The sequence below is a fragment of the Pseudopodoces humilis genome, chromosome 5 (assembly GCF_049639895.1).
Source record: "Pseudopodoces humilis isolate 2021_Gansu_Grassland_sample_001 chromosome 5, ASM4963989v1, whole genome shotgun sequence".
NCBI classification, from domain to species: domain Eukaryota; kingdom Metazoa; phylum Chordata; class Aves; order Passeriformes; family Paridae; genus Pseudopodoces; species Pseudopodoces humilis.
The window spans coordinates 65,649,846-65,668,780 of record NC_142204.1 but is presented as its reverse complement, the minus strand read 5'-3'; the positions used below and the strand labels follow the sequence as shown (position 1 = coordinate 65,668,780).

Sequence of the window (18,935 nt, the reverse complement as noted above, 5' to 3'; positions counted from 1 at the left end):
AAACCATATCCTGGCTACCTGGATCCCTTCCCCACCACCCCCTGGAGTGTGGGATCACAGGAGGGATCCTGTTGGCCTTGGAGTATGGCTTGGACACACAGAGTGCTGCTGGCAGTGTAATGTGGGAAGCTGTCCTGGCACTGTATGGCAGCCTTCTCTCTAAAATGCAATAGCACAGCTGCCCTGCTTGCCTGTGGCTCTGATTTATTACCTTGTCATATTTCAAAAGCTAAAGCAGGTTGAACCTGGTCAATGTTTAGATGGAAAGGTCTCCAAGGAAAACACAAGAGCTAGAGAAAATGTTCCCTGAGTCAGTCAAGGCAATAACCCAGTGTGGTGTTAAGGATGTTGCTTTTGGTCTGATTGCAAAATCAATGTATGGGCCCCAAGTGGTCTGTGGGGATGAACTGTAATACCCAACATGGCTGGGCAATAACTGGCTGGTCTTTCTTTTCCTACAGGGGTCAACTCTACAGCGGGTGTAAATTGGATGAAATGAAGATGATGAATCTGGCTGATTGCTTTCTCTGTTTTGTCTCATTACCTGGATTTAGAGGTTTGGTTGTTTTTCTTTGTCATCTTCCTTTGTATGTTTCATAATTCCTTAAATGGCATGGAATGACACAAAATACAAACCTTTTAGCAATTTTTTTTCCTAATGAACTTCCCAACTTCTGGAAATTCACAACTTAAGGGGGTACTTTTTAAGGTTTGGGGGTTTTTTTTCTGCCTAAAACTAATGTTATGTGGATTTGAATTTTCCCTCATCACTCTCACAGAATTGTCTGATGTCTCAGGCTGCTCACCACTGTCTTCAAGGTTGGATCCATTATCTACCAAGTTCTTATACTGAGCATCACTTCTGTGTCTGGCCCTCAAAGAAAGCCAGCCACATCTCTTACTATTACCTCTGCAGATGTTGTGTTTCAGATACTGAACTCTGTCTGCCACTCTTCTGAGACATTTGTGCATTTTTCCACATTCACCACACAGCTTTTTTGAAATGGTGCCAGTCAAGGAACATAGACAATTTTCTTCTGTGAGGCAAGGTGCATTTAATAGAAGTCACAATCCCTTTTGTAAAAACTATATTAAAAGAGCACTGATCTGAATTTAAAGGGATAATGAAAATTAGCACTTTCATCCATGCACCAGTTTGGCCTCTCTTGTTTTTAAACAAATACCCGTTCTTCATCTATCCTCCACTTGTAGCACAAAAAGAAATATTTTTCCATGACATGATGGAATTCAGATTTAAAAGCTGTGTTTTCATCTCCTAATTCTTTTTTTTTCTGGTTTAACAAACTGCAAATTTGAAGTATGAAAGGTGCTAAATGATCTCATACTAAAAACTGCAAAGCAAATAGAGCATCTCTACCCACACTGTTATTTTAGGTGGGCATTTGAGAAATGAACCGACCAGACAGTTTTGATGGCAAGGTGTTTAAGACCCATTATGCAGAGACTCTGTGACTGTAGTAATTAGCTGTGGCCCTCCACTGGGAAAATAGAGCCTTGATAAACACACTACAAAACCCCTGTCAGGAGTACAAGTGCTTTGAAGAGAGCATTGAAAGGAATTTTGCTTCAGAATATTAGAAAGTATGTAATGTGAGATTTCTCAAAGGAGAGGATTATGCTTTATTTGGGCTTTTCTATACAGATTGAGGAACAGAATGTGAGAAAACTTCACAACTTATTTAGGAACACAGATATTTGCAGGCTGGACTGCACCCAAGTCCAATCTAGCCCAGCATCTTGTGTCAGATACTGGCCAGCACCAGATGATGCAGGAGAAGGTAAAGAGCATCTGAACAGGTCATGTTTCCACAGTGGGGAAAACATCTCCCTAATTTCCAGTTATTGCTGCTACTGTTATGTGTAGATGTATTTTCTTTCTACAGCACAAAAATGAAACAGAGGTGTCTATTTCAGACTTTAGATATCATTGCCCAAAACATTGATTGCTTCCTCCCAGTCATACACTGAATAACTATAATGAAGCCAAAAAACCTGACTCCCACCCCTACATTCCAGTACATATTTCCAGTAGAGACCCCCACAGTCTGGGATGTGGCATGGAAATGACCAGTCTTCTCTGGCCATGCAGCTGTCAAGACAAACAGGAATCTACCCGGTGGGTTTGAATGAGCTGCAGGAGTTTTTCAGCAGATCAGCACTGACACCCCCCAGCCCTCACAAAGGGGATGAAGAGGAGCTGTGGGCCAGGCTGAGACCCTGTTGGTGGGACTCGTACTGCCTGCCTTACAGATACTCTACTGACTGGTGCTGGGCAAGCTGCTTCTCATCCCTGTGCTGTCTCTACAGAGCAGAGATACTGACATTTCCCTTCTTTGAAAAGCAGTATGATTGACATCTGTGGCTAAAAAATAACTGTGGAATATAACAGAAGAGATTGTTTCTTAGGACTATCAGCTCCACCACTGAAACTTCTTAAAACCACCCACAAAACTCTCTGCAGACAGAGAAAAACACATTCACCTCCATGCAAAGCTGTTCCTTCTGTTCCTCTTTCAGAATTAAGCTGAGCCTTTAACTTTTAATTCTGCACTTCAGCTTTTTATGTTGTCATTATTACTGTTATTGAAAACACACAACATAAACTTAAATGTGGTCAGATCCCTCACTGGGCTGCAGTGGAGGAAGGGCATTTGTACTGGAAATTAATATGGCTGGCATGTCTGCCTTGGTTTTGAGGATAGTGTTTTCATGTTCTTTTCCTTTCTTCCCCAGCTTTCTTCTCTTTTGTATCTGCCTGCCTCTTTCCCGTTTCTTTCACAGCCGCTATTTTTGCTCCAAGCAAAGAACTCAGTCATGCTCTCACTCTCTCATGGGCTCTGTGTATACTTGAGGTCAGGCTAGCAAACCTTACTGGAGCCAAACTTTGCACCCTTCCCTTGCCCTTTTCATAGCCTCTGCCTCGTCACAGTTTTGTGTCCCCCAGGTTTCCCCGTGCTCCCGAGGGCAGCAGTCCCTCACTGCTGGCACACCTGGCTGTGTTTGCCTGGGTGCTCTCGTGGCTTCAGTGCAGAGCTCCTGTTGGACACTGGGCCCATCACTCATCTCTCCTCTGACGTATTTTATCTGTTTCAGCCACGATTTTCAGGGAAAGGGACAGTCTGTTACTCTTTGTCATTACCCACTGTAGCACAACACAGCTCCCTCGAGGTTCAAGGACCATATGCTTCTTTAAAAGACACAATCTCTTTGAAGTGCCCTCACATTCCTCTGAACTCACTTCACCTTCATGTCCCTTCTTCTCTCTATTGTTCTTCTAACAATGTCTTCCTTCCCAGCACTGTGGTCCTCCTTCTTTTTCCCCACCCTCCCCTTTCCCCTCTCCAGGGCAGCGCTGCCAAGCCTTGGGCAGGTCCTGGGTTGGGGATGGGGCTGGGACCAGGGGACACCCAGGATCTGCCAGGAAAGTTGAGCCACTCTGTCTCCTCTCCCTTATGAGGGAGCAGGGATTTCAGGGAGCCTGAACCTCAGTGTGCAGGGAACTAAACAGAAAGAAGAGGCAGAGCTCTATGAACTCATCAGAGGTGGCATGGCTTGTAGAAAAGGCTGTATGTGCAATCTTGTTGGGAGGAGTATTCAACATTTGATTTGCAGAGGCTCATTCCTTGGAGGCCTGCAGTAATTTTGATCACTTTCACTGCCTTCCATTTGCTCATATCTGCCCTAATTCATGTATTTCACTGTATATGGTTTTGTCCAGTTGTGTTCAACCTTCTTCCTACCATTCCCATCAGTGTGGCCTATGGGCTGCTTCATTTTGACCAGTGTTCCTGAAGTTCCTTGGGAGGGGTGCTCCAGTCAGGCAACAATTAATTCCTGTATCTGTAATCTGTTTATCTTCTTCTATACAGTCTTACAACAAGCCTCAGGAGAGGGATATAAATGATGAATGCAGGTTAATAACACGGGAGTCTGCAGAAAATTGCATTAAAATGGCACAGCAATAACAGATATAAAAACAACTGAAGCATGTGGTGAAGTCCCTCTATATCGAAATATTTCCACTGGTAGTATACATTGTAGTTTGTGCTAAAAAATCTGAAATGTTAAAGTGATAAAAAATTGATACCTCCAAACTTCTAGTGAGAAGAAAGAAGGTTAGATAAATGATTCTCAGTTGTTAAAATTGGTGAAAAAATAAGCAAAATGAATGAACTTAATCCTATTTAATTTTAATCATTCAAAGGCCTGGAGTCTAGCCATGTGTATCAACAGAGCTCCCTCTCTCATCAGTGCAGAGAGGCAGAGACAAGGGAGACAGGTTCATCCCAACCCAGAAAAAAATGCATAAAAAGCAGGGACACTGGCTCTCCCCTAACAGGAGGAGACTAATTCATCTGGTTTTGCATAGGCAGGATGTCTAATCCATCCAACAGCTACACTTGGGAGCTTCTTCTTTTCCAAAGCCATTTTTAAAAAATGGCCTCAGGTCACTACAGCCAGACTAAGATTAGCAGAACTATTTGTAGTTTCTGGTGTTCCAGAAAGGAGGCAAGAACATTTCTATTTGCTTAATAACACAGAGGCAGCTCATGGATTTCACCAGTTGCACTGGAAACTCTCTGCCAGGTGTGAGGTGTTGGAAGCTGAGCTACACACTGATCAGGATCCTCAACAGCCTGTATATCATCTTTGTGAACATTTTGTGTGCCTGCACGAGCTGAGGGAAAGCTACCTGTATGAGCTGATATCACAGAGGGGTTTCAGGAGACCTGCCACAAATCTTCAGTCAGGCTAACAAACTGGTGGAGTTTTACCCTCTCATGACAGTTCATCATTCTGCTTTAAAAGGTTGGAAAAAGCTGTCAAGAAGTGACGTGGGAAGCCATCACACCAATGTGGAAAGGGAAATCTGCTTCATTTTTTTCCAGTAATAAACAGAATTGGAACTGAACACAGTCTTGGGGCCAACAACTGGACAGATGGGTAGGACATCCCACCCAGCAATCCCAAAGCAGACATATTCTGTATCAGGACACAGGCATTGTGCAGATGCCTGCATTACAGGATGATGGGAAAAGGATGGGAGCTACCTGCTGAACTAAGAGCACAGGTAGGGTGTGTCATCATAGTGAGATATGTTTCTGCTAATACACTTCAGCATAAATAGTGCTGATGCTGGTTTTTGAAATGATAAGAGGAATTGGGTAAATCCTTTGGCTGGAGGTGCATTTCTAGGGAGCAAAGAGTGAAAAATCCCACTTCAATAGGATAATGTAGAAGAAAGTACTGCCGAAAAACATTTAGGGGAAGAAAAACTTAATCCACATAGTTGTCTGTTCTTCCAAAGCATAAGCCAGAAATCTGTCTGAAATATTTTTCAGTGTGTGTGTTCTGGTAACTCAAAGTCTGCTTCTAAGGTAAGGATTCTTTCTATTTTTTTTTAAAAGCTATTTCCCGATAACAGTAAAATTTCAGTTTTAAGCCTGTGGTCTCTGATTCTTCATGGGTCCAGGATTAACTTCCTGATATCTATGCTTTTCTACTTTTTGAGAAACACAACCCTAATGATAATATATTTTCAGCAGAATCTGCATCCACAGGGAGAAATAGGAAAAGTTTAGCAATAAGGAATGAAAACAAAAGGGTTCTTTTTGAACTCAGCATGAGAAAATTGATAAAGATTCCTCTGGACTTTTTTTTTTAAATGGAAACAACTTGATTAATGGAATATCACCTGCCCCTGTATAAGGAAAGATTGAAGTTCAGAGAAGGTAGATGGTGGTAATCATTGGTAGTGTCAACAATGACACTGTCATTGTCCAGAGAAAGTAGTGAGGAAAGTGTTGGACTCAGACTGCTATTTTTATTGCAGAAAATATAAATGTAGCATTGAACTCTGCAAGTTCCCAGCAGGCTGTTCTTAGATAATCATGGCATCTATTTTAGTAAAATGCAGATTTTGGGGCTATTTTTTTATACAGCAGGATGGTTGATCTGTAGAACAAATGTTGCTGGATTTGCCACAGCGATCTTCTAGACAAAACATCACCAGTGAAGGGGTGAAAATATGAGCACATTAAAAATATTAACAATTGCAACTGATCCAAGATGAGCCTGCAAAGTTCATTTTCTTTTACCTATCTTGAGTTTTCTCAGTGGAATAACAGTCTGTGAGGTAAAAATAGTTCACAAAAAGAGAAAATGCTTTCTCCTCTGTGTTGTCTCTGTTCCTCACTTCCTACATGTTGAGATGAAGTTCGCTTCTGTGACAAGTGTGTGTTGAATATCCAATGGAGAATTAGCAGGTGGAACAGAGATCAAAGTCCTACCCTGCTTAATACCTCCAGCATTTCTCAGCTCTCAGAACCAAACCAAACCATAGAAGAAAATCATCCAGGAAATAGACTGTCAAATGACCAGATAAAACCCACTATCAACAGGAACAAGGCAAAATCCACATTTTTGAGTGAATCATGTAGAGGGTCGTTGAAATCATGGAGCTCAGATGTATGATACCAGCTACAGATAAACCTTTATGAAATTGCAGTCTTTGCTGTCATCTTAATAATCTTTAGCTGCTTTTTCATCTGTATTTGTGGAAAACATGCCCTTAACTCTTTCAATTTGTTATGCTAGCCTCATTTTAAAAAGACAGTATTATCTTTAATATTCTCCTAGGGCTGTTTTGCTTGACTATGACATATTTATTTGTCAGAGACAGATGTCCAGAATTATGAAACGTCTAGCCTAATTCACAATTTTTTTTTGACACAATGTGACATTAGGAACCAAATAATTTTTAGACGTGAGTATTGTACCTCTAGTCATCCACTGACAGTTGGGATTTATTTTAAAAAATATGTTAACTCTGGGCTAGAACAGTTTAAGAACAGTTTGGACCTAGTAATACATGAGTCATAAGGAGAGTTGTTTCCTGGTTCTGTGAGTACTTTTTGACTGATTTAAGCAGTAAATATGAAGCCTGGTGAGACACAAACAAAGGTTTATCTATAAAAACAGCTCCCTTAGTCTATTTAACTACAGCTAATATCACAAGAGGGTTAGTACTAGTGGATTTGTGAATTCAAATGGTACAAAAGAATAACTTGGTCTGCTTCCCTGATATTTATGGTGGGGTAACTCAAAAGTTATTCAGTGAAAATCAGTGGAGATCCTTCAATTTCATGCCAGAGATACATTTTCAGCTGTAAAGACATTAGAAAAAAATTACATTCCTGGGCACAGCAGGAATATGTTAATATTAAATTCCAATTTTTGTAATGAAGTTCTAGGTTAGGAAAAACCAAATCATCAAAAGCACTAGTGCAACAGCATCACCGTGGTGAGTCAGTCCTGGGGACAAAGTGTAGCAGGGTCAGGGCTGCGAGCAGTCCCTGTGTAGTGCAGTGGCTGTCTGCATTGTAATTAATCCTCTGCCACATTAACAGATATTGGGGCAGAAGTGTGTGATTATAGACCCTTGGTAAAAGGAGAGAACATAAAGGTGAGAAATCTTCCCAAATCGCTGGAGCCTAAAGTTAAATACAGCCCAGGCTACAAAACTGGAGCAATGCAGAGGGTGTGTTCTTCTGAGGTTCAGCAGGGAAATGTCCTTGTAATTGTTGCTATCACCCGGTTAAGCCACACAAAGCCAGAGGAACATCCTGATCTAATCAGTAGGATGATTTTAATATGTAAAGGAATGAACCATTTTAACCAAAATCACACCCATTGAACAGAAGATGGATGTTATCAAGGCCTTGTCCCGATCCTGTTAGTATTCCTCTCTTTTGGGGCTAAAAGTTACCTGACTTGGTGAACACATAGAAAATCCAGCAGGGGAAATCTTCGCAGGATTACAGCATGTGGGAATCTCCAGGAAGCTTTGACAGCACCAGGAAAGAGTTCCCCTAGCTCTAATTGAGCCAGCTTCAGAACGAGAGACTGCAAAGTGCATCAGAGGAGCAGGAAAAAAGGTAGCTTTGAGGAGAAAAAAATACATGAGAGAAATTATGAGAATACACTCCTGGGGGCTATAGGACTCAGATTCCTGCTGGTTTATGCAGAAAGGGCAAAGTCTAGCTTTTAATCTGAGACCTTCAAATGCATGACAGCTTTTAACAGAAGACAGCAAAGCCTAAAGAAAGAAAAGAAAGAACTCAACCCACCAGGCACCAAATTTAAACTAAACTAAACTCTGGTGAACCCTGTCAGGGAATCTGTGCTCAAAAAGGAAGTTAGGGAAACCGAGGTCTCAGGGACTCTTGACGTGAGGAGGAAGAACAGGTGTTTATGATACTGCAAACGCCTCTACATGAAAACTGGAGTCTAGCAGAAGTGACTTTCTGACAGCACCACTTGGAAGGAAATGTATTTGCTTTAATTTGTGCAGTGCAACCTCCTCCACACTCAAACCACAGAAGCTCTGAGATTTATGAACAGGAAACAGTGTTTTAGTTTAAGAATGTTAAATTTTTTGGCTTAGGAAATTGTTGCTTCAGTCTTTATTATAAGCAAGATGAAAGTTATCACATATGCATAGAATGTAAACTGAGAAGAGTTTTCATATTCAAGTACCTTAATATTGGACCAGTGTGTTGACACTATGAGATGATTGAAAGAATAACTTAATGTTTTCTGAAAGGTCTGAAATGCAAATCTTTCAAATCAACAAGATCAAGATGAACAGTGATCTTAGACTTGAATGCTTGCCAGGTTTTCTAGTATATTTCTTTCTCACTTTAACACAGTTTTAATTTGGCATCCCTGAAGATTATGGATGGCTAATTCACAGATCTACTGACTTTAAAGGCATAGGGGCCATAACTGACTTTCCAGCTTGGCCTCTTGTGTAATGCAAGCAAAAAAACCTCCTTGTATTAATTCCCACTTCAAGAATAACAGTTTAGCACTAAAAACTGAGGAAGCTTTGCACTTAAAGGCTCCTGTAGCCCATATCTGTCATTATTCAGTCCCTGACACAGTCATCTGTGTACACTTAAGGAAGCATAGGTATAACAGTGCAGGAGATCCCCATCAGCACATGTAAGTTGTTGCTTTCCTGTGTGGTTAAAAAGTCAAACTGCAATGGAAAGGCAAACTCTGAATTCTGGGAAAGAAAATTCATTTTGCAAGACAAATTTATCTCCAAATAATGAAGACGGCATTGTGGGATCTCAGACACATTTTGCCTTCCTCCTATGTGTTACAGAGAGAAAAGTGTCTCTTTTTGGAACAGGCAGAGAGCAGACTCTTGTGGAAATAAATGAGGGAGGACAACTTGGCAAGGACCAGAGAAAAAACCAGCAGCACCATGTTTTCCTCTCTCGCTGACATAGCACCTTGTTCGAGTTCAGTTACAGAGCAGGCTATGAATAAAATTATGACTAAAATTTCAGTCATGTGAGAAACATGGATAAAACTGAGCCTGAACTGCTGGAGTCCCACCCTAGACACTTAGGTGAGGTTCTTTTAATGAAACAATCAGATTATATGGCTGTGCAAGTGATCTGGTTATTCAAAGGTCCTTTTATAGTCACTTTATTAAAGAAAAAAAAAGAGACACAACGATTTTTGAACATTATTTCTCTCCTCCTAGATGTTTTAGATATCTAAAACAGGTCAGTTGAATCCCTCCTGAAAAGTATAATTCTATTTTATAATGAAATATGACTTTCCAAAGATGTAGACCTCCACACTGTGGCTTCAGGTTATGTCTGCTGAGGTAAATCGCATCCTCAAATGCTTCTTTTCCTTGATTTGTATGGAAAAAAATGAGGCTGTGGAATAAAATAACCAAAAGAAGCACCAATTCCTTGGTAGTCACAGAAGTGGGAAAAGTACAAGAAGTCACTACAAATACTTCTCTCACACCCCACCCCTTAAAGTTCACAAGCCTTTTCTGAACTGGGGAAAGCAAGATTATCTCATAGAAGGGGCAATGGTGAGAGACTGCTTGTTCTTCCAGACATCTGAGTGGGAGTCAAGACAGTTTTGGTCTTTTAGCAGGACATGAGGCAAATTAAATATTACTTTCACTGTTGGTATTAATCACAAGCAAAAGGCTCCAATAGAAAACCATTCATTTGACTTGAAGTGGAAAGAATTACTTGCCTGCTTAGGAGAAGTTTCTATGTGGTGTAAGTCTTAAGGGTCTGAGATGAACTGCAAGTATTTGGATAACTGCGAGGAGTTCTCAGGAAAACAAAATGATACTAGAGACCCAGAGGCAAAACAATTAACATAGTTGTGTAACCAGCTAAGCCTCTGCAGTTGCTATCCACACACTTAGTTGGGCTGGAGAAACAGACGACCTCAAGGGCTTGGGGCACAAGGTTCTCAGCCTGAAGACAGCAGGAGGTTTGTGGGCAAGAGTGAGGAGATCTCTGCCTACGTGCCAGGCACCAGTCCAGATATTATTATACTCTCCACAGGCCCAAAGGTCTTCTGAGACATTGCAGTTTTACTCCAGAAGAATGTGCCTGAGCTGAGAAAATAACCCTGTTTTGTAATTTCAGGTATTGCCTGCTGCCACTCTGAAAAAGTCAGCAAGGGCCTCAGAAGTTTGAGAGGATCATCTCCTAAAGATGCAGGAGGCAAAAAGGAGTTTGCTTGGCAATCTCTGATAATACTCTGAAGGCTCTTGGAAAATTTCAGGGAGGAAAGTGGCTTAGAAACATCCAAAGGACTTCATTAAACTGTTCTTGGGTTCTGCAGTGGAATGGGAAGAATAAACAAACAGAGGAAGAGCTCCAGGCCCTAAAGCATGGCTGATAGTCAGCAATGAGGACAAGAGCCTTGGAAAAGTCTACACGTATCTCTGACCACCAGACAATGCCAAGCTCCTTCCCTCCATCTCAGCAGGGAAGGGAACTGACCCTGGTACCAACTGAGGTTGAGCAGGAGCCAGGAAAATGTCATAGTGAATCTCCTCATTGTGGAAATGCCCCCCAGCCTGAGGTTTAACCAAGGCTGCTGTCTCCAGTTGCTTTGCTGGAGAAGACCAAGCCCTAGTGAAGAGCAATGAACAGAGAGGATAAAGTATTATCAGTAACTGTTTACTCAGAAAAGGCTTTCAACCAATTTGTTTTTGTTGCAATAATCAACTTGGGAAGCACTGTGATCCTGCAAGGAGATTTTATTGATCATAGCAGAATAAGCCATTAATAGAGAAGAAATTATCAGAGAAAAAGACTTTTCTGACATTTTCAATACTGTTTTCATCAAAGCCCATTCACCAACAATAACTCTTTTACTTATACTCTATTTTGTTTTCAAACCAATGCTATTTTCTTCACCTAACACTAAGTCCTTTACTTTGATAGCAACTAAACATTTCCTTTAATGAGCATTAGAGATAACAATTTTAAGCATTAGTTGGAACCATCATGCAACAAAAACCCAATGCCATTTAAAAACACTTAATGCACAGGCTGACGTTTGTCATCTCACTAAAGAGCATAAGATTAGAAGTGCTAGAACTTAGAAAGAAAGCATTATCCCACTGATGAGATAGTGCTTTTCTTTGTACTAATCACAGAGTCTAAAACATGTCTTTGTATCTACTTCTTATGTTAAAAACCCTAACAGAATGTTCCTGCATTAGATGACGAAGAAAAGAAAAACAATCCTAGAACTCTGGGTTTTTTTTTTGGTTTTTTTTGTTTTTTTTTTTTTTTTCCCATGAGCATTACTTTGAATCTTTCCAGGGGTAATGAATGTTTCATGGCTTGATGGCAAATTCAGCAGACTGGAAGATCTCTCAGACTGAGAAGTGTGCCAGTTTCAGACCTCTAGAAAAGACATAGATACACTGGCCTGAGACTCACAGTTTTCCAAATCCAATCAGCAGTTTCAGGTTCATCACAGTTGTGGCCAGACCAGATTGTAAGCAAATCTGTATCAAGCTCAGGGGGTGAGAAATTAATTGGGATGAAAAAACTTTGCATCAGTCATTAGTTAAAGCAGAAATTAACTTAAACCATAAAAATAAATATTTAAGCTAGACACTAGGGGAAAATGTTCTTGTCATGAAGGTACTGAAGCACAGGGACATGCTGTCTGGGAGGGTTGTGGAGTCTTTACCATGACAAGACTTCAAAAGAAGCAACCTTTTTCCAGAAGTGACACAATAATACTGACTCTGCCTTGGGGCAGGAGATAGATTGAATTGTCTCTTCTGGCTTTATTTATGTTGCACAGCCCCTATATTTCCTGTATTTACAAGCTATCTCTGTCCTTGGAGCTTGTAACAATGCAGTTACACTGATTTACACTGTCTGGGGGACTGGGACATGTTCATGACTCATGTTCTCATGCCATCAGCTCTCCAGCAGCTCCCTACAGGTGATGCCCAAGCTCAGAGTGCAGCAGCCACTCTCAAAGAGAGGGGCAAGTGAGATGTTTTATGACAGTGCAGAGATTTTGCTGCAAAGTTCTCTCTACTGCTTGAATAAGAGTAAGGGAAGGAGGAGGCTTCTTTGAAAATCCAAAACTGCAGATGTTATTATCTCTGGAAGCCATTAAATGATGGAAGTGCAGCGCTCCTTACAAATTGAGCAGCACTGCCAGTTGCTGTAACACAAACCAGCTCCACTGTTTCTTGCTAATTTATCACAATCTAGTATTTGACCCACTGAATCGCCAATTAAATTTTTATACATTCATGAACTATTTATACTGTATGAAAAATCAATATCTTTTTATTGTACACCTGATTTAGGATGGATAAAAGGAATATTTCAGTATTCTCCAGGGTCAGTGCAGAGAGGCCTTGAATGATGAAAGGTACAGTATCTTTTGAATGGAAGAAAAACTTCAGGATAGAAAGAGTGTAATTTACATGAAATATCATTCCTATCCATGACATGAATATTTTTTCACAAATTCACAAGGAAACATAATGTCCTTTCAGAAGACAACATCTATTTTTTTATCACTCTTTAAGAAAGAATTATTAATTTGGAAATTTTTTTTCTGAATTTCTTTGCATTTTGTATGAGCCATAAAACCTCAAAGGAGTTATTTGAATTTCAATACCATCTCACACTTTTATTAAAATATACTATGGCCCTGCTTCCATAATTAACATGAAGATAGGACTCTTAGTCTAAAATCTGAAATCTCTCTGTTATTTCAGATTTTCCCTAAGTATGCTTTTGATTAAATAATTACTGAAAAGCAGTGTTAACAATTTATCTATGATAGAGAGCATGTCACCAATTTCCTACTCATGTTCCTGCAGTTTATGCTTTTGCCAATGTGTTTTATGAGTATTTATTAAAGATGACGCCTTGAGTTAATAACATAAACTACCTACTAGTTTCATAATCATCACTGCAGTGCAGAAAGCTTTAGAGTTACGGTAGTTCTGCATTGACTACGTCAACAGATTTACTGCATTCATTTCCTTATGCAAATATTCCAAAACCATACATAAGTTTATAACCTTACATAGCGTGCTGCCTACACGAGGGTATCAAAGCCTGTGAACATGCAGAGAAGACTTTAAAGTTGACAGCACAAGTCATGCTGCTCCTTCCTTTCTTGTTTCTCTGTTGTCCTAATATTAGAACTCATTTAAAGCTCGGTTTTGCAGGCACACAGGGACTTCTGCACAGCCCTTACAGTAAGAGGGGAGACTGCCCATGGTTTTACGTGATGTGTCTGTCTTTACTGAAGTCACTCGTAAGGAGTCTGCATGTGAGCTAAGCAGAGACTTGTGATCCATTCTTGCCCTGTGTATGTATGTGGTTTGCTCCTGTGTGGCAGAGCTTGCCTCTCTCTTGCAGGGCAACCTTGTTTGCTCTTGCAATTTGTCCATTTTCCCCTCTTTTACCCAAGAGGAGCATGGTGCTCTCTGCTCTGACTCCCTCAGCAGCACCTCACCATGAGAGGTCTGCAAAACACAGACCCTGGGATAGGAAACCTGAATTATTTTCAGGTCACTGAGAGTAGAAGAAGGTTTGAAGGGACCCTGAAAGGTCTTGATCTTGGTCTTCCTTTGCTATTACCCAAATCAAAATCAATTTTACTTATGTCTTATATAACTCATGTCTTGGGTAACTTTTTTCTAGACCCTTTGGTGACAGGAATTCCTCAATTTCACAGCAGTTTATTCTGTATTTCCCATTCTTTACAATTAAAAGCTTTTCTTGAAGTCTAGTCTTCTGTATGACAGTTTAAGCCTTTTACTTACCTGTGACAAATCTATTTGTTCCACACAATTCTCCATGTTGATATTCTGTGCACTCCAAGAGATTTATAGACTTTTTCTTAAAACATAATTCTCAAAACTGGGCACCATACTCTGAAAGTGGCCCTACTGGTGTTGAGTAGAGATTAATGTATACATTCCCTATCTTGAAGACAATATTCCTGTTTATTAATCCTTGTAGAAAATTTCTTTTTTTCCACAGCAGTATTATACCGTGGTGTATACTCTGCTTCTGAGCTTCCATAGCCTTAAACCTATTCCTGTTGTACTCCTACCTGGCCTGTGTCTCATTTCCCATACTTAACATCTTTGTGAATAATTTTATGATAAGCCTGTTTTCCTTCAAGGATTATTCTGGAAGCCAGAATCTGACAATATTAATGTGTAGTTGATCTGGAAAAAAAATATTGCATTTTGGAACTTGGAAGACGATAATCAAGTTAGATATCAATAACTCTCTGTCTACTTATCTGGCAAACAGATAGTCAATTACACATCAAAATCATGTAAAAACTAATACATAATAGTCAGCAATAAATTTTAGATCAATTCTTTTGGTCAGGTACAATCTGGACACTACATAGGGCTATGCATAATTTTGCAGAAAAATATGTCTTAATTAAACACGGAGAGGATCTGGAATCGATACAGATGGAGAATGCACTCACATTAATCTAATTGAAAGAATTTACATTTTATTTTAGGAGAAGAGCAGTACAGAGAGTTCCAGTCACATCTTGAAGTCCTTCTGCTACTGCTATCATGGAAGTTTTTGCTTGAGTAAGGACTATAGGATGCAAGACCTGCATTTCAAGTGAGCTTTTTTAACTAATAAATAAGCATAGGTGAATTAATACATGCAAAACAATTTGACATGGATAATAATGGCAATAGCTAGAATTAATAGATTAGCACACTTAATTTGTCTTAGGTTGCCTAATGAACAATTAGCCTTGTGCTTAATCCCTCTCAATCCATTAATTTTTGCGGCTCTTAGTCTCTAAAGATAAACATGGATCATTCCAAATGTGTTTTATTTTTGAAAACTACTTATATTAGTATTTAATTGTAATCATTGGCATGGAAACCATCTCATAAATGGGAATGGACAAAAATGGGACATGCTAGAGGACCTATTACTTGGCACTTTAAAAAAAGTGTTGCAAAAAAATTGCAGCACTCTAAAATCTACTGAGATAAATCCCATTGATTAAATAGAGATTGGAAACTGGTTTTTAAGGCCTTGGGAGCACACTGTTGACCATTCAATAAGTGGCATTACAGTGCCAGGCCCTGCTGACCACCATCAGACAGTGTATAGGCACTTGATTTATTTAGTGGGATGGAGGTTCAAGAGCCAAATTATCAGATGAGTATTTGGGGTTTCCTATACTACAAGTGGAGAGAAAAAAGCATTGAGATGCATCTGCAGGTTGCCTGAATATGCCTCTCTGTGTCTCCTTATCCCAGACTGTAAAAAATTTCTCTCTCACATAGACACCAATCTTTCACCCAGTGCATCAAGGAGTGATTATTTAGCTCTTCCAATGTGACCAAGTTAAGTAGAGAAAAGGGAATTCTCTCATACATAATGGTGGCTTGGGCTTTGGTAGAGCTGGGCCAGTTAAATCTTCAAAGCAGCTGCTTACCTGTTCAGGGGGAATTCAAGGCTTGGAAGTTAATGGTCAGGAAAATGTGAGTTGGACTGGATGTGTTTTAATTCACTGAGGTATATTAAAACGGCATGTAGATTAATTTGAAGGCTAGAGGGAACATTTTTTTTACAATATTAAGGTGCTCCATGAATTACTGCAGATACACAAGCTTTTTATTTTTTCCTTCATGAGGTTTTTTTTTTTTTGTTGTTGTTGTTGTTGTTTTTTTTCCAGCAGTAACTAATGCTCTCTTATGCATGAACCTAACAGATGCAAAGGGCTCTCTAAGGAGCCTTTGGGGCAAGTGCCTGTGGCAGCCTCATTAAGACCTCTCTGACATTACCCATGTCCTGGATATTTTGGGAAGTATTCTACACTGACCAGGGAAAAGTTTGAGTCTTAATAAAAGAAGAGAAATAAACAAGTGAGGTGCAAATTGTGTCTAAGGGTCATGAAGTTCTGGATTCTTGCCTAAGGCCACATTCATCAGGCTTAATGTGGATGAACTCTGTGTGGGTTTGCCAGCAGCAAAGTCAAACATCTCATTTGAGACCTCCTGACTCTGTGATTATGAGCCTGAAATCACGAGCAGCTTCTGCCTTTCCACGAGCCTACAGCTGGAATACCCAAATGAGTTCCCACCACACATCTATATCCATCACTCAGCTCTGCAACATCCATCATTTTATGCTTGCAGTTGGTCTGGAGGCTGCCCCCATATGAAGAATCCTGCACATGACTGAAATATTCCTTTTATCTGTCCTAAATCAGTAGACATGGTAGACAATGCAGCAGTCAAGCATCCCCTCTCTTTAGCAGTGACTGAACCGAGAGAAACCATGGCCCACACAGACCTTTCTGGCAAAGACAAAGCAACAGGTTGTTCAAAATGCCTTAAAATCTTCTAAAATGTTAATGTGGAAGTGAGAGCTGACAATTACTTTTGTAATTTTTGTAGGTGTTTGTAGGTGGATGTGGTTGCAAACCAGGAATAATCAGAAGCAGTCAAGAAAAAATATAGCAAATTGAAATGGGACAGGACAAGGACATCAGTATGGATCTGTGCAGCTCCTGAGGGTTCTTTGGGCAAAATGCTGGCTGGAGTGAGCCTTGGAGAACAGAAGAAAGAAATGGTACAAAGGATTTATTTGAGAAATGTTGTATTCCAGACAAGGGAAGTCAAGCCTTTCATTGTCTGTACTCATCTGAGTCCAGAAGAGCTACTGGAAAAGGCAAAAAAGGAAAACAGCAAGAAAAACAAGCTGCATAAAAAAGCAAATGGCAAAAGAAAACCAGTTATTTCACTGACTCAGGAGCAGATGACTGAGTGGAACATTACCTAAATGAACATTAAACAGCCAAAATCTAATCCCTTTGCAATATAAAAGGCTGGAATGGAAAAGAAAATACTGAATTGCTTCATATTTCCATAGTAGAGAGGATAAGAGTAATAGGCTTGGTTGCAAAAAAGTGGGATTTAGTTAAACTTTTGGAGACCTGTCCATAAGAGCAGTGAAGCACTTAAGAGTGCTTTTGCAGGAGGCTGTGAAATGTCTGTCATTGCAGATTTTAAGGAAATCATTAAACAAGTATCAGTTAATAAAGACTTAAAGACAGTTTATGCCATCCCTGGAGGGGGACTTGGATCAGATGAGGTCCTTACTGGTGTCATTATCTGTGGAACTCTAAATGCTGCGTTCAGGCAAAGGGAACGCTGTGTACAATCTTTGAAAATGAAGAATCTTACATAAAAAGGGCTTATTTCCATCCATTTCTACCCTAATGGACACTGCACTTTCTCAGGATAAGTTCTAATTGGAACCTTGTGCCCTCGCCAGGAAATCACAGGGACTAAGAAACCCTATTACTCTGCAGCTGCTCCCTGGACGTTGATTTAAGGTAGTTAGGTCTAAATGGAACTATTTGTCTGCTTCCTTCTTTAAAAAAATGTGGAATAGACAGGCAGAGAAGTAGAAGTAATGTTAGACCTGACTTCATCTTACCTACTGGCCAAAATACCTACATTTTAGGGAGTAGAAGCATCTCCCAGAGATCAGAAGCTAGCAGGTCACCCCTCCTTGCTACTGCAAGCTTCAATTTACATTCCACCCTTTGGCCAAAACCTGATATACAAATTAAATCTCAGCTCCCAGGACCTGGTGCTTCTTCCAGACTAAGCTTGTCCTTTCTTCATACTGAATAATGCCACTAGGAATATGTTTGTCTGAGCTCTATACTCAAAGTATTAGTATTAATCACTAAGCTTTGTTCTGCATATCTGCTCCTGGGAAAAAAATCTTGTTTAGATGACTGATATTATTGAGAATTTCATAATCCTTAAAAATCTCAAAAATGTCAATGACACAATAAAAATAAAGCATCAAATCTTATTCATGAGAAGCCTCTAATGCTGTTGAAGTGTCTGATATTTCTAAGAGTCTTTCAGTCTCTGAAACTGTTAAAATAGAAACACCTTTCCTACATTTTCCTTCTCTGCCTTTAACAAATGATGGTTCTTTTAACCTCCTTCTCCCCTCTTTGTTTGCTCAGAGGATCAAAGCCATTTTATTTATTTCTTTTTCCTCCCAAGCAGTTTCTGGAGTGTAGAAAAAGCACCACCAGTATACTGAGTTTACATTACAAACAAGTTAAAATTCCCAGTCTGTCAGAGCTTTTCTCCTAGGATACCAAGGAAAGCAAAGTTCAGCTAAACTGCACAATTAATTGGAGATCACTTTTGAGTGAAGAACGAAAGATTGCTTTAAGCAAAGCTATTCTCTTCTTAGAGATTTAAAGTCCACTTCAGAAAGGAAAGTTATTATTCTCTGAAAGTTATCTGATTTTATTTGTATTCCTGGAGAGACTCCATTAAGTCATGTTCCCTTTTCACCCATAAAATCATCTTAATGAATCAGCTGTGGGATTGGCCATATGTAAATGCACTTTACGACAGCTACAATGACAAGTGAATGGATGAAAAAGACATGGGCTGCATGTTGCTTTTGTTGGAACAGCAGTGGGGTTTGTTCTGCTTTTAATACCTGAGGTAGACAGCTTATTTCTTCTCTTGGTTATGAAGTAAA

General features: G+C 39.9%; 1 protein-coding gene across 4 annotated transcripts in view; it reads right to left on the bottom strand.

Annotated features, from left to right (window-relative positions):
* The window catches only part of GRM3 (glutamate metabotropic receptor 3), a 102,386-nt gene that overhangs the window by 75,035 nt on the left and 8,416 nt on the right, over positions 1-18,935 (bottom strand). The gene's annotated exons all lie outside the window — the stretch shown is intronic.